Below are 14,585 nucleotides of genomic sequence, written 5' to 3' on the forward strand. Positions count from 1 at the left end.
TTTAAAATTATTATTCCTGTTCATCATTTGGTAAACAGAGCTCAAGGCTTTTTGTAATGCATGGAAATTTTTCTATTCTTTAATTCTTTCTTCTTTCCATTCTCCTTCTGAAGCTGAAATATCAGAGTCCCAGGAATATACCGGAAACCCAAGGAGGGGGTCGCTATGAATTGGATCCAACTCGATGGCAGTGAGTTTGAGAGGAGTATAGCCTCTGTGTCTCTTATCTTTTCTCTAACACTTTTCTTCCTTTTTCTTTGCATGTTCTTCAAGAATAAGGTGGCTTGATATTCCAGCTTACTAATTCTCTCTACAGCAGGGTCCATTCTGCTATTTCATTGTGTGTTTCAGGAATTATGTTTTTTATTTCCAAAATTCCGATTGCATTTTTGTCATGGCAGTCTTTCTTTTTAACATAATATCTGTCAAGTCTCTCTAAAGGTTAAAGATATCAATTATATTCTTCTCCTATTTCTTATATTGACTCTGCTTCTATGAGAATTAGTTTTGTTTTATTTTAAGATTTTCTTTGATTGTGATTTTGTTGAAAGTTTATACAGCATATTTGTTTTCTGTTCAACCGTTCATACATATTTTGTTTCATGACATTAATTTCAATCCCCATAATGTAACAGCTCTCTTTCCACATCTTCCCTTTGATTACCTTTTCCCTGTGTCTTTCTTTCCTGTGTGGTCCTGCCCTCTAATATATTTCCCTCTGCAAATGCTGCCCTTCTGATCTCCTACTGTTTATTGTTCTAACCTGGTGTAATTGTTCACTTTGTAGTCCTGTCTATTGTTTGGTTGGAAGCCATGGGAATGAGTTCAATTCCAGGCCTGAAGGGTGACTGGGCCATAGTCTTAGGTATTTAACCAGGCTCTCTCAGACCCTTAAGCCTGGTCTATTTTATGATTTTGAGTTTTATTCCAAATTTACTTCCAGTCTGTTGTTGTTGTTGTTGTTTGCTGTCGAATCGGCCCCGTCTCATAGCCACCCCTCCTTGGGTTTCCAAGGCAGTATCACTACGGAAGTAGGATTGCCCAACCTTCCTTCCGAGGAGTGGCTGGTGGGTAGGATCTCCTATTTTGATTCCTTTCCAAGTGGTTGGCAGTGGTAGTTGGGTACCATCTAGTTATTCTGGTCTGAGAGTCATGTACGCTGAGGTTTGCATGGCCCACTGGTCTCTTGGACTAATTGTTCCCTTGTGTCTTTAGTTTTCTTCATTCTTCTTTGCTCCAGATGGAGCTGGAGAAAGATTGATGCCAATCTACATGAAGATTGCCCAGGAACGGAAGCTCAGAAGAGACAAGAACCTCTTCCAGAGCTGACCCAGAGAAAAAGTTTTCCCTTAGAGCTAGAACCCTCAATTAAGACTTCCAGCCTTCTGAACTGTGAGAAAATAAAATCTTGTTTGATAAAGTCATCTGCTTATGGTATTTCTGTTATAGCAGCACTAGATAACTAAGACAACACATAACAATAACATGTATATTTCAAGGTATTAGGCTTTTGAATGTTTTCTCAAAGTGTTGGGTGCACAGAATCATATGCATTGGTCTGCACATGAATATGGTACCCTTATATCAAGAATGTTCAGAATGCTGTTATTCTACCTGAAATTCAATGTTAAAAAAACAACCAAACTCACTGACGTCGAGTCGGATCTGACTCATAGTGACCCCTCCTCAGGTTTCTGAGGCGGTATCACTACAGAAGCAGATTGCCTAATCTTCCTTCCAAGGAGGGGTTGCTGGGTTTGAATCACCAGCCTTCTGGTTAGCAGTCAAATGCCCTAGGCACTACGCCACCATAGCTCTTGCTTTAATGTTGAAATTTTTCTCCATAAAACAAATGAACAAACAAACTTTCAACTCTACACTGAACAGAACTGAAGGGTAGTTTCCTGGGAGGGTGCCAAACCTGGGAGGGTGCAGAAGGATAGATTTTTCATTGACAGGTGTTTAGTTCCATCAAATGCCTTGTAAAAGCTTTACTTTAAACTATATATGTTTGAGAGAAATGTTAATTTTCATATTTCCTTTTTTCTTTCTAAGTGAAATTGAAGTTATTAAAGAAGAAAAGGCACATGACAGGAGTCCTCTTAACATTTGTGCAAATGTGATGGTACCCATGAGGTTCCAGTCAGGAGCAAATCTGGTCACTATTCTCAGCTGAGGGATTCAATATTGCAAGGCAGGACAGTTTTCTTCCCATGTCTTTCCCATCTTTAAAGAAAGGGTATTCCTTTGTGAGATATGCAAACCTCTGTCTAGTCTCACTTCCTTGGATATCTTGAGTCAAGGCTGAGCACTATATTTCTCCAATAGTTTTTAAGATGGGTGAGGGAGACTGTATAATTTGCAAGTTACCTTTAATCCATGGATACTTAAGAAATCCCTTGTCCATTTTTTTTATGACTATAAAGAGGTCCAGGAATCCTTGGGTAGCACAAACAGTCAAGTGCTAGACTAAACTAAGTTTGGTGGTTCCACCCACTCAGAGGCATCTTGGAAAGAAAGGTATGATGAACTGCTTCATTTGAAATGAAGTGTGACTTTTAGCACATATGGGTTTTACTTTTGGGGACTTGACCCATATTTATTACTTATTCTCTTTTACCCCACTATCTCTCTAGAGCCATCTTTTTGAATGTGGTTTTGTACCATTTCTGCTTTAGATAAACAGCCTAAAGAGGTAGGTCCCACTGGAAGGACAGTGGTCTGGTCTGTCAACTTGCCCCCTCTTTCTTGAACTATGCCTATAAAGTACTCTGAAGATGAAAGAAACCACATAAATGCTAAAAATTATTGTCTTCATTCTGGAGCTATACTGCATCAGAGAGAAGGAGCTGGTTGGAGATGAATGTGCTCTTTTCTTTGAACCACTGAATTTTTCTCTTTAACCAGAATCCTTGCATGGTGAGAAAGACAAACCCCTTGACTCTGAAAAATGGACTTGAGGGTAAGTTGGTGAAGAGGTTAGCAACCATGCTAGATGCAAGCCTTGAAGGTGGTGGGTGGGAAATGAGAGAGAAGAGAGATAGAGAAATAGACTACACATAGAGCTAGAGGTAGATAAAGAGTGAGACACCGAGATATTTCTTCATCTTTTAGTTGGGAAATTAGGGACATTTTATGTGTGAAGTCTGGTATTTACCATACATGGTGCTTCTTGCCCAGAAAGCTCTCAGAAGAATGCATATTCTTTTACCCTTGTCCACACCCACCGCTGATAATCAATGCCACTTGGGTAATTCTGGAAGCTAGTTTAAACCAGTTATTCCACTTAATACTTGCAGGGATGGGTAGGAGAACAGTTTCTCTATTGAAAACTATTAGAAGAATTTATAGACTGTTAGGGTGTAATTAGCCACAAAAGACATTGGCAAGAGCATAGAATGAACATTCCTCTCTCATTTCTTAACCCTGCCCTCCTCCCGTAACTGGCAAATCTTCTCCATGTTCTAAGATTCCTGCCACGTCGTTCTGGTCTTTGAACCTCTGCCTTGGCTTCTTTCTCTTTGATGTCTACTCTGTTATCACTTCCTTCCATGTTTATGAGAATTCTGTTAATCCACACAGAGAGTGCTACTCTTTGCATCTCTAACCTGCCTTCACTTGGATATGTGTCGATTAGAGCAATTATGTCAGATTTTCTGCCACTTTGCGTTCATGCGTGAGTGAGTGTAAGGCCTCGAAATATATTTTATTAGTTTGATGTTATAGAGTTTCGCCCTTTTAGAATTTGTCAGTACTACTAAGAGTCCAGGTTTATTTTGGATAACAATGTTTAGAATATGAATATTTGGATGACAAAGATTGCTTTGAAATTTGAGGTTCAATTTGCTGGGGTAATCACTTTGAATAAAACCAATAAAGAATGGAGAATATTAACTACTTGTTCCTTCTGGAGTAATGGTACTCACAGACTATGAGCTTCCTTAAGGCAGAGTCCATGGCTCATAGGTATTTTTCCCTCCCCTCCCCTGAAACAGTGCCTGGTACTTAGAAGGCACTGAACTGAATGCTTTAATAATAATAGAAGTTTCAAAGTTCTTCAAAAGTTTTAAACATAGAATTACCATATGACTCAGCAAATCCACTCTTAGGTTTATACTCAAAAGATCGGAAATCAAGAATTCAAACAGATACTTACTTATACACCAATGTTCATAGCAACAGTTTTAACAATAACCAAATGGTGGAAATAATCCAAATGTCCATCAGTGGGTGAGTGAGTAGAAAATTGTGGTAGGTACATACCAAACCCATTGCTATTGAGTTGATTCTGACCCATAGTGACTGTATAGAACTGAGTAGAACTGCCCCATAAGGCCCTTATGGCTGTAATCTTTATGGAGGAAGACTGCTACCTATTTATCTCATGGAGTGGCTAGTGAGTTTGGACCCCTGACCTTGTGATTAGCAGCCAAGAGCTTAACCACTGTGCTAACAGGGGGACTTGGTATATACATACAGTGGAATATTATTCAGCCATGAAAAAAAAATGGAAGTAATGATTGTGTTACAACATGGATGAACCTCAAAAGCATTATGTTAAGTGAAAGCAGCCAGTCACAAAAGACCACATATTGTATGATTTCACTTCTATGAAATGTCCAGAACAGACAAATCCACAGAGGCAGAAAACAGATTGAAGGTTGCCAGAGGTTCGGGAGAGGGGATAATGGGAAGTGACTGCTTCATAAGCATGGGGTTTCCTTTTGGATGATGAAAATGTTTTGACATTACAGAGAGGTGGTGGTTGCATAATATTGTGAATACAGTAAATGCCACTAAAATGATTATTATGTTATGTAAATTCATCTCAATCAAAATAAGGCAAAAGAAAAACTACAGTAAACACCTGCTGAGCACTTGGTATATACCAGGCACCATGCTAAATGTTTCAAATAATTACTTCATTTAATCCATATAAGCCCCCTATGAGATGGGTGATGTTATTCATCCCATTTTACAGATGGGGAGCTGGACTGAGGCCCAGAGCAGTTAAGCAACACACTTTCCCTCTGACAAGTAATTTGGAGCCTTGAATTCCCAGAGTTAAATATGATGATTTCAAGAAACTTAGTTGGAGGTAGAATTGTTTTTCAATTGCTTCTATTTTGAAAGAATGTGCTGTAGTCTGAATTTGAACTCTGGGTGGTAAATGATTTAGAGGCTGTGGTTCTGTTTTTAAAAGGAATGTTTACAAAGAGCTCACTCTGGGTGGATGCAAAGAGGTGCTTTAGAATCCTCTGTGGGTTAGGGATTTTAAAGGGGCAGCAAGAATTATTGGTGGGATCTGGTACTGGAGCATTCCTAGAGGGCAGACAGGATGGTTTTAGGGTGGGCATAGGGGTCCATAGTGGTGTTTGGTTCTGAGTTCACACTTAACTACTTCAGCATCAGATTTCCTTTTTAAGTTTTTCATTTGTAACAGTTTAGGATAAAATCTTATGTCAGTGGATGGGGATTTAATATTCTCAAATATCCGGGCAACAAAATATCTGGGTTGACCAGATTTTGCATGATCTGATTTTTCCCTTGTGGTTTACTGAACATAATTTTATGAAGACTTTACTATTAGGGAGGAGCCCAAGTGGCACACTGGTTAGGTTAGCCACTTGGCTGCCAACCAAAAGGTTGGTGGTTTGGACCTACCAGTTGCTCTGTGGGAGGAGATGTGGTGGTCTACTTTTGTAAAGATTTACAGCCTTGGAAACTCTATGAGACAGTTCATCACTATGAGTCAGAATCAACTCAAAAGCAATAGGTTTGGTGTTTTTTTTTAAGTTACCATTAGGACCTGCCTACCACACTTGGGTAGTACATCTTACTGATGAAAATCAAAGACTCTAGCCTTCCATGTGGATTACACCTCAGCATAAAGAAAACAAAAATCCTCACAGCTGGACCAATAAGCAACATCATGATAGATGGAGAAAAGATTGAAGTTGTCAAGAATTTCATTTTACTTGGATCCACGATCAGTGGTCATGGAAGCACTAGTCAAGAAATCAAAAGATGTATTGCATTGGGAAAATCTGCTGCAAAAGACCTCTTTAAACTACTGAAGAGTAAAGATGTCACTTTGAAGACTAAGGTAGGCTTGATCCAAGCCATGGTATTTCCAATAGCCTTATATACATGTGAGAGCTGGACGATGAATAAGAAAGACCATAGAAGAATTGATGCATTTGAATTGTGGTGTTGGAGAAGAATATTGAATGTACCATGGACTGCTAGAGGAATGAACAAATCTGTTGCTGAGGAAGTACACCCAAAATACTCCTTAGAAGTGAGAATGGCCAGACTTCATCCCTTGTACTTTGGTCATGTTGTCAGAAGGGATCAGTCCCTGGAGAAGAATGTCATGCTTGATAAAGCAGGGGGTCAGTGAAAAAAGGAAGACCCTCAATGAGATGGATTGACACAGTGGCTGTGACAGTGGGCTCAAATATGGTAACAATTGTGAAGATAGCACAGAACTGGGTAGTATTTCATTCTGCTGTACATAAGGTCACTATGATTTGGAATACACTTAATGGCACTTAACAACACCACCACCACCACACTTGGGTACTTTTTTGTTCTTTCACTTGCTCACTCATTTCATTCACTCACTCACTTATTCACTCACTTGCTAACTCAATTATTTGTTCACTCACAAGTCATTCACCTGCTCTCGCACTTATTCACTCACAATTTCTCTTGCTCACTCACCCACCCACCCCTAAATAGAATGAATCATTTAAGCTATATAGATAACACACAAAAAGTTGCTTGTAAAAATGCAAACAATGAAAATTATATCAAACAAAAAGTGAAAAGTCCTCCTATACTGAGCCTCCTGAATTTCTCCTCATCCTACTCCCCACTCACTGTTACCACTGTTCCTAGTTTGGTGTGCATATTTTAAGACTCCTTCAGATATTTATTTTAAAAATAGGTGTATATCATAAGTGTTTCTCATTTTCTGTGTCTTAGTTGTACTGGATTCCCTCTCTAAAAAGTTTTTTAAAAAGTAACTTCTATTTTGTTTTTCACTTTTTAATTAATTTATTTAAACATTTTTTTTTTAAAATTGAGGTGAAATTCGAATAGCATAAAATTAATCCTTTTAAATGGAAAATTCAGTGGCATTTTAAGACATTCACAATATTATCCAACCATCACCTTTATCAAGTTCCAAAAAAATTTTCATCATCTCAAAAGAAAACCCTGTACCTATTAAGCAGTTACTACTCATTGTCCCTTACCTTCAGCCCCTGGCAATCACCAACCTGATTTCTGTCTTTATAGATTTAACTACTCTGGACATTTAATATAAATGGAATCATACAATATGCAACCTTTTGTGTCTAACTTCTTTCACGTGGCATAATGTTTTTGAGGTTCCTCCGCTTTGTTCTATGCATCAGTACTTGATACCTTCCTTTTCATGTCCGAGTAATGTTCCTTTGTATGTTTATCCATCTGTCAGTTAATGGACACTTGGGTTGTTTCTACTTTTTGGCTATTGTAAATAGTGCTGCTATAAACATGCACATACAAATATTTGAGTACTTGTTCTCAATTTATTTGGCTACACGCCTAGGAGTGGAATTGCTAGGTTATGTCATAATTTTATATTCAACTTTATGATAAACTGTCAAACTGTTTTTTTCAGCAAATTGCACTATTTTACATTTCCACCAGCAATGTACAAGGGTTTAAATTTCTCCACATTCTCTCCACCATTTGTTATTTATTTATATTATAGCCATCCTAGTGGATGTGAAAGGAGCTCTGGTGGTGCAGTGCCTAAGGCATTTGACTGCTAACTAGAAGGTTGGTGGTTCAAACCTACCAGCTATTCCGCAGAAGGAAGACGGGGTGGTCTCCTTCCATAAAGATTTATCACCTCAGAAATTCCATGGGGCATACTGAATTGGAATTGACTTGATGGCAGTGAGTTTGGTTTTGTTTTTCAGTGGATGTAAACTGGAGACTTGTTATAATTTTGATACACATTTTCCTAACTACTAATGATGTTGAACATCCTTTCATTTACTTATTGGCTATTTGTATATCTTCTTTGAGGATATGTCTATTTAAGCCCTCTGTTCATTTTTAAATTGATTTGTTTATCTTTTCATTGCATTGTAAGAGTTCTTCATACTAGATCCTTATCAAATATATGATTTGCAAATATTTTCGTCCAGTGTTATTTCACTTTCTGGATAATGTCCTTTGATGCACAAAAGTTTTTAATTTTGATGAAATCCAATTTATCTACTTTTCCTTCTGCTACTTGTGTTTTGGTATTGTATCTAAGAATAAATTGCCAAATCCAATGTTGTGAATATTCTTTTTTTTTTTCTAAAAGTTTTAAGGTTTTAATTCTTATGTTTAGCTTCTTGATCCATGTTGAGTTAATTTTCTATATGGTTTAAGGTAAAGGTTCAATTTCATTCTTTTGCATGTGAATATCCAGGTGTCCTAGTGCCATGTGTTGAAAAGACTATCCTTTCTTCATTAAATGAACTTAGCATCCTTGTCAGACAAATCAAATGTTCGTATGTATGGGTTTATTTCTGAACTCTTAATTCTATTCCATTGGTCTATGTGTCTATCTTTGTGCCAGTACTAGACTGTTTTGATTACTGTTGCTCTGTAGTAAGTTTTGAAATTGTTGTTGTTAGGTGCCATTGAGTTGGCTCCAACTCATAGCGACCCTGTGTACAACAGAATGAAACACTGCCTGGTGATGCACCAGCCTCACAATCCTTGCTATACCTGAGCCTATTGTTGCAGCCACTGTGTCAACCCATCTCGTTGATGGCCTTCCTCTTTTTCGTTGACCCTCCACTTTACCAAGCCTGATATCCTTCTCCAGGGAATGGTCCCTTCTGACAATGTGACCAAAGTTAGTGAGATGAAGTCTGGCCATTCTTGCTTCCAAGGAGCGTTCTGGCTGCAATTCTTCCAGGAGAGATTTGTAAGTTCTTCTGGAAGTCCATGGTGCTTTCAGTATTCCTCCCCAACACCACAACTCAAAAGTATCAACTCTTCTTCAGCCTTCCTTATTGATTGTCTAGCTTTCACCTGCACATGAGGCAATTGAAAGTACCATGGTTTGGGTAAGGGGCACCTTAGTCTTCAACGAGACATCTTTGTTTGTCAGCACTTTAAAGAAGTCTTTTGCAATATAATTCCACAGTGCATATGTCATCTGATTTCTTGACTGCTGCTTCCATTGGTGTTGATTGTAGAACCAAATAATATGAAATCGTTGACAACTCCAAACTCTTCTCCATTTATTGTGATGCGGATTTTGGTCCAGCTGTGAGGATTTTTTTTTTTTTAAGTTGACGTGTAATCCATACTGCAAACTGTAGTCTTTAACCTTTGTCAGTAAGTGCTTCAATTCATCTCACTTTCGGAAAGGAATGTTGTGTCATCTGCATATTGCAAATGTTAATGAGTTTTCTCCAATCCTCATCCATGCTCTTCTTCATACAGTAATTTCTCGGATTATTTGTTCAGCATACAGATTGAATAAATATGGTGAAGGGATACAATCTTGACACACTCCCTTCCTGATTTTAAGTCATGCAGCAGTATCCCCTTGTTCTGGTCGAATGACAGCCTCCTACTCTATATACATGTTCCTCATGAGTACAATTAAGTGTTCTGGAATTCCCATTCTTCTCAATGTTATCCATAATTTGTTATGATCCACACAATTCAAATGCTTTTTCATAGTCAATAAAATACAGGTAGACATCTTTCTGCTATTTGTTTTGAACCAAGATCCATCTGACATCAGCAATGATATTCCTTATTCCATGTGCTCTTCTGAATCCAGCTTGCATTTTTGGAAGTTCCTTGTTAATATGTTGCTACAACCATTTTTGAATTATCTTCAGCAAGATTTTACTTGCAAGTAATATTTATGATATCATTTAATAATTTCTACATTCTGTCAGATCACCTTTCTTTGGAGTGGGTACAAATATGGATCTCTTCAAGTCAGTTGGCCAGGTAGCTGTCTTCCAAATTTCTTGGCATAGTGTGGCATCTGTTTGTTGAAACATCTCAGTGGGTATTTCATCATTTCTGGAGCCTTGTTTTTTGCCAAATCCTTCAGTGCAGCTTTACCTTCTTCCTTCAATACCATTGGTTCTTCATCATATGCCACCTCCTGAAATGGAGGGATGTCAACCAATTCTTTGTGGTACAGTGAAGTTTTGAAATTAAGTGTAAATATTTTTACTTTTTCTTTCATTTGCATACCCTCCTAATTAATATAGGCTTGTCTATTGTTTGGCTGACAGTTGAGTCACTAGGGTTAAGTTCAGCTCCTAGCTTTAAGGGTGTTTTAGGGCCATAGTCTCAGGTGTTCCACCAGTCTTCGAGACCAGTAAGCCTGGTCTTTTCTATGATATTCAGTTTTGTTCCACATTTTCCCCTACTTTATCCAGGATCTTTTATTGTGATCCCTTTCAGAGTGGTCAGCAGTGGTACCTGAGCACCATGTAGTTCTTCTGGTCTCAGGGTCTTAGAGGCTGGGGTTCACATACTCCATTAGTCCTTTGGACTAATTGTTTCTTTGTGTCTTTGATTTTCTTAACTATTCTTTGCTCTGGATGGGGAAAGGCCAATAGTTGCACCTTAGATGGTTGCTTACAAGCTTTTAAGGCCCCACTTGCTACTCACCAAAGTAGGATGTAGAATATTGTCTTTGCGGATTATATTATGCCAATTGATCTTAGCGTCTCCTGAGACTATAGTCCTGAGACTCTATACCCTACAACTCATTTCCTCAAGGTGTTTGGTTATGACTAAGAAACTTTCATAACTTTGTCCTCTGTATGTTCTACTACACTCATGGATATATTTACAGCATATATAAAAAATATGTAGGTAGAGATAGCCTCTGACAAACCTATGTATAATTGTTGGTGTAGTTCCATTCACATTCCCACGTGTTCAGATTGAGTGTCTATCTATGCATGTTTTGCTTTTAAAATATTAGGCTGACTATTTGAGACCTCTTTTAATTCCATATGAATTTGAGGTTCAACTTTTCCATTTCTCCAAAAAAGGCCATCGGAATTTTGATACACTTGCATGGAGTTTGTAGATTGTTTTGATATCTTAACAATATTAATTCTTCCAATGCATGAACAAGGGATGTATTTATTATTTCTTTCAACAATGTTTGGTGGTTTTTGGTGTACCAGTCTTTCTCCTCTTTGTTTAAATTTTTTCCAGGTATTTTATTTTTTTGGAAGCTATCATAAATGGGGGAGCTCTGGTGGTTTAGTGCCTAAGGCACTTGACTGCAAACCAGAAGGTTGGTGCTTCGAACCCACCAGCCATTCTTTGGAAGGAAGATTGGACATTCTACTTCTGTAGCGATATCACCTCGGAAACTTAAGGAGAGGTTGCTATGAGTCAGAGATGACTCAATGGCATTTAACAACAATTCGACCTCAGTGAGATGTGTGTATATATATACCTAAAGATAAAATGCCTTGTGAATTCACACTCATATCTAATTTAAATTTTAAATTTAAGACTACAGGATTTTTAACCCTACTTCCTCTGTATTACATTTGTTTCTTTTTTCTTTCACAGAAAGAATTCTAGTTCACAAGCACATCAGGGATGATAGAATTAGGTTAAACTCAAAACTCACTGCCATCAAGTCGGTTCTGACTCATAGTGCCCCCTACTTGGGTTTCTGCCAGCCTTCTGGTTAGCAGTCACATGCTTTAGGCACTACACCATGAGAGCTCCTAGAATTAGGTTATCTCATATTTACTCATCTGCTTTAGTCCACCATACACATACAACATTCTCAGAAAACAGCATAATACTATCACCACCAATACTGAGTCCCCATTTTTTATGGTTGTACTAATCTATGTTGTCAGATCATATGTCATCATATGCTGTTTCCCTTTCAATCTGCATTTAGTTTGTGTTCTATAAGTAACAACAGGCATATCTCATTTTATTGCACTTCACAGATATTGTAGTTTTAAAGTGAAGGTTTGTGGTAACCCTGCATTGAACAAAAGACCACTAGCGGTGCAGTGATTACATTTGGCTTCTAACCAAAATGTTGGGAGCTCTGGTAGCATAGTGCCTAAGGTACTTGACTGCTAACCAGAAGGCTGGCGGTTCAAACCCACCAGCCACTCCTCGGAAGGAAGGTTGGGCAATCCTACTTCCGTAGTGATACTGCCTCGGAAACCCACGGAGGGGTCGCTATGAGTCGGGGCTGACTCAACGGCAAATAACAACAACAACAACACAACAACAACAACAACCAAAATGTTGGTGGTTCGAACACACCAGCCACTCCACAGGTGAAAGATGAGACAGTCTGCTTTTGTAAAGATTTATAGTGTTGAAAATCCTATGGGGGCAGTTCTACTCTGTCGTATAAGGTCACTAGGAGTCAGAGTTGATGCAATGACAGTGGGTTTGGTTTTATTTATTTATTTTTGGCACCAAGAAAGTGTATCAGTGCTATTTTTCTAACAGCGGGTTCTCACTTTGTGTTTCTGTGACACAATTTGCTAATTCTCACAATATCTCAAACTTTTCGTAATGCTACTGTACACTTATTAGACTACAGTACAGGGTAAACATAACTTTCATATGTACTAGGAAACAAAAAAAATTGTGTGATTCAATTTATTGTGATATTCACTTTATTGTGGTGATCTGGAACTGCACCTGCAATATCTCCTGGTTATGTCTGTATATTAAAATGCTCATCACCTGTCCTTATGTGTCTCCCTTTCTAGTTATACTGGTGTCTGAAGTGTGTTCTCAAGCAGATTCCTCAGGAACAGTTCAAGGAAATAATATTCTCTGAGTTCCTGAATGGTGACAACAGTTACTCTTTGCTCTTCACAATGAAAATCAACTTTGTTGGACATGTGGCAAATGAAAGCACTGTGTTGTCCAGATTTTCTTTTTGGTAAAGGACTTTCTTGGGAAAATTGACCAAGTTTGAATAAGATTGGTATAATAAGTCTCAGCAATTGTTGTTGTTAGATGCGGTAGAGTTGGCTCTGACTCACAGTGACCCTATGTACAACAGAACAGAACACCATCTGGTCCTGTGCCATCCTCACAATCCTTGCTGTACTTGAGCTCATCTTTGCAGCCACTGTGTCAGTCCATCTTATTGAGGGTCTTCCCCTTTTGTGCTGACCCTCCACTTTACCAAGCATGAATCCTTCTCCAGGGAATGGTCCCTTCTGACAACATGATCAAAGTAGTTGAGACAAAGTCTGGCCATTATTGCTTCCACGAAGCATTCCAGCTGAACTTCATCCAGGACAGATTTCTTCATTCTTCTGGCAGTCCATTGTATTTTCCATATGCTTCACCAATACTGTTTGAACAATACTGTTGTTCGTTTTTTTTTTTTTTTTTCTTTGATAATTATATTGTAGTTACGTAAGAGAATATTCTTATTTCTAGGAGATACACACTTCAGTATTTAGGGATAAAGAGATATCATGTCTGCAAATTATTTATCTGTCTATAAACATACATACATACATTCACACATACATGAAAAATGTTAATATTTGGGGACTTTAGATAAAAGATATATGGGAATTGTGGGTTCCTTACATTAGTCTTCAACTTTTCTGTAAGTCCAAATTCATGTTAAAATGAATAGTTAAAAATATTTATATGAATATGCATTTCTCAATAGATGTATAAATATGTATGTATGCATATTTTCATACTAGCACTCATAATTTTATTGTATAATTTATTTATTTATTTTGAGTTGTGTTTCCTCAAAGATAAGGAGTAGAAATTTCCTTTGATGATTAAGGATATATGTTTGGTGTGAGAAAACATGAGGTTTAGATTATAGATCCAGGAAACATGTAAAGGTTAGAAAAGACACAAATGTCTTGGTTTGAAAGAAGAAAGGATCTAGTGACAATACAGACATACAAAGGTTCCATCTTAATTCATTTTTATGGATGTTAACTTCTGCTGTGTTTCTTGCATCATGAACTGAGTCCTTTTCCCCCTTCTTCTCCCACTTTTATCTTTTAAAGTCCAATAAAAAATAAACAGAGGTATTATTATTTTACAGTGAGGGTCCCAAGTAGATTTAGATTGTTGGTTTCAAATTAAACAAATAAGGGACAAATGTAATGGAATTTCATAAATAGAGTGAGCTTTAGGGTATAACAATTTTCCTAGGTAAGTTCATAAAAACAAGTTTCTTTTTTTCTGTACTCTGTCCTTAGGGACTAATTTTCTAAAACACGAGAACAATTTTACAGTGAAATTAACTCTGTGAAAACTTTATAAATTTTAAAGACATATCACTCACATGTATTTTTTTTTTCAATCTTGAAAAATTTTTATTGTTTAGTGTTTTAAAAAAGGAAAATGTGGGGAAATATTTTCTAATTTAATTTCAGAAGGAGATACTCTTTCTAAGTTTAACTCAAAACTCAGGCAAGTAAAGAAAATGATAACTTTGATGACTTTTTTTTTTTTTTTTATAAAAGGAAAATGTGGGGAAATATTTTCTAATTTAA

This window comes from Orycteropus afer, unplaced genomic scaffold (genome assembly GCF_000298275.1).
Source record: "Orycteropus afer afer isolate SDZICR_OR568_19922 unplaced genomic scaffold, OryAfe1.0 scaffold00078, whole genome shotgun sequence".
Taxonomy (NCBI): Eukaryota; Metazoa; Chordata; class Mammalia; order Tubulidentata; family Orycteropodidae; genus Orycteropus; species Orycteropus afer.